Genomic DNA, 2,411 nt, shown 5'->3' on the forward strand with positions numbered 1-2,411 from the left:
ATGGTTCATGTCCTGGCTGCTCCTCTTCAGATCCAGCTCTCTACTTGTGGCCCGGGAAAGCAGTAGAGGCTGGCCCAAGTCCTTGGGCCCTTGCACCCATGTGAGAAACCACAAGGAAGCTCCTGGCTTTGGATCAGCTCAGCTCCAGCCGTTGTGGCCATTTGGGGAGTGAATCAGCAGTTGGAGGATCTCTCTCTGTCTCTCCCTCTCCCTCCCTCTGAAACTCTGCCTCTCAAATAAATAAATAAAAATCTTTAAAAAAATTTATGCTTTCTTAAAAAAAAAACAATAGTCAAGGGTGTGATTTTTGGCCCATGATGCATGGGCCCCGAGCAGCAGCTGGGGTCTGCACTGAGGCTGCCTGTATGGAAGCCACAGCCGCCCTCCAGGTTGCCCCTCAGGTCACCATCATGCTGGCACTCATCTCCCTGGGGCTGGCTGGTTCCGTATGCTCTCTGGGAGGAGGAGGTGGAGTCCACGCCCATGGGGCTGCAGTCCTCGGGCAAGACCACCTTCTCGATGCCACTGTGTCAGGTTGGCTCAGCAAAGCCGATACCCTGGGTGGGTTTCAACACGAGAAGTCACCCAGGTAACGTCACAATGAAGACCTGGGACGTGGGGGACAGCCTCGATTCTGGAACACGTGGGAATGATACCGCAGGGGAGTCAGCGCTATGGTTCACGTGATAGATGCTGCAAAGCTTGAAAAGATAGAAGCCTCCCCAAACGAGCTGTATAATCTTCTAGATAAACCACAGTAACAAGGAACCCCAGGGCGCATACTTGAAAACAAGAGAGATCTTGCCAGTGCCTGGGAGGAGAAAGTGAGCGTGTCTGCTCTTCAGAATAGAGAAATCAGCTGCTATTCAATTTCTTGCAAAAAAAAAAAAAAAAAAAAAAAGGAGGGGGGATAATGTAGACATCACACTTCAGTGGCTTAGTCAACATTCCCAACTGAGAAGGAGCTGCAGCGTCTCTGGCCATCTTCCAGGATGGAACTCTAGAGTTACTGTCCTCCCCTCTGAGTACTTCCCAAAGTACTGTTCCTCCGAAACCCGAGAATTCGCCCTCCTTAGAGCTCCAACGTGCGTGCCTGAAGGTGTCTCCCTAACCCTTCCTACAGAACCACGAGTTGTCACCATGAGGTCAGCACACACAAAGGCTTCCCACACACGCTTAACCAACACGGAGAGCTTTTTTTCCCTTTTTTCTTTCTTTTTCTTTTTTTAAAACAAAACCAAGCCCATATTTTAAATCACCCTAAGTCAAGAAAATTGCATATTTCTGTTCGGTCTTTCTGGGCCTGATTTTTAGATTGGTTATCTCATTGGTTATCCATTGGGATTTTTTGATTGGTTATAAGATAATGACGCTAACATTTTGTTAATGGAATCAGCTTAATATGGATCCGGACCTGATGCAGCAGAAATCTTCAAGCCTGACTTAGGGATCTGAACACAATGCTTATCTTCCCTCACCACGCACGTGAAGCGCATGACGACACCTAGGAGGGATGACACAGTAGGTGGAGCAGGCCCAAGCAGCGGGTGAGCGCCCTTGGTTCTTCACCCTGGGGAGAGCCTACCTGAGGCGTCCTCACAACATGCTGCGGTCCGAGAATCCCCTACCGCCAGGTGGCGCTGCACGATTCGCTACTATCTCCCGTTTTTCCATCCAGTCGTGACATGGACTTTCCGCCCAAAAGATACTTAAACAAAAGTTCTGATTTTTCTCTTATTGATGTAAGACTTGACATTAGGTATCTTGGTTATTGTGACAACTCTAAACCCGCCTGCTTTAACTATGTAATCACGTGCAGTGTCTACAGGTTGTCTAATAATCACACAGAGCACCCAGGAACAGCTGCTGGCACCTGCTGGCCTCTGTGCTACAGAGATGTATGAGAGCTTACGTTGGATCTGGGTTGCGGTTGGTGATCTCCACATCCATAAAGGGACTTGTTACCTGGGTTCATCTGTAAGGTGTTGCTCACATAGATCACTGTGGCAGAGAAGCTCAGAGGGACGCCTGCTTCCACGTTGCCTCGCACCATGTGTGATTCTGTTTCTGGTATTAAGTAGCACTTCGGACACTGTGCATTTCCTAATGTGTTGAACACTCAGGATGTAGTAAACGGCAAGTTTTTTTTAATGAATCCAGTTTTAATTTATAGACTGCCATGGCCTTAAAAATATTCTCTAAGAATAATGTACTATGAAGCAGGACCTCTACCTTACACTTTACACAAAAAGCCATTCAATGGGGCTGGCGCTGTGGCGTAGCAGGTGAAGCCACCATATGTGGTGTCAGCATCCCATATGGGCACCAGTTCAAGACCCAGCTGCTCCACTTATGATCCAGCTCTCTGCTGTGGCCTGGGAAGGCAGTAGAGTATGGTCCAAGTCCTTGGG

General features: G+C 48.5%; 1 pseudogene; it reads left to right on the forward strand.

Annotated features, from left to right (window-relative positions):
• Window positions 1–321: 321 nt before the first annotated feature.
• Window positions 322–1,097, forward strand: LOC133762164 (ADP-ribosylation factor-like protein 8A; annotated as a pseudogene).
• Window positions 1,098–2,411: the final 1,314 nt, after the last annotated feature.

Source organism: Lepus europaeus, chromosome 6, assembly GCF_033115175.1.
Source record: "Lepus europaeus isolate LE1 chromosome 6, mLepTim1.pri, whole genome shotgun sequence".
Classification (NCBI taxonomy): domain Eukaryota; kingdom Metazoa; phylum Chordata; class Mammalia; order Lagomorpha; family Leporidae; genus Lepus; species Lepus europaeus.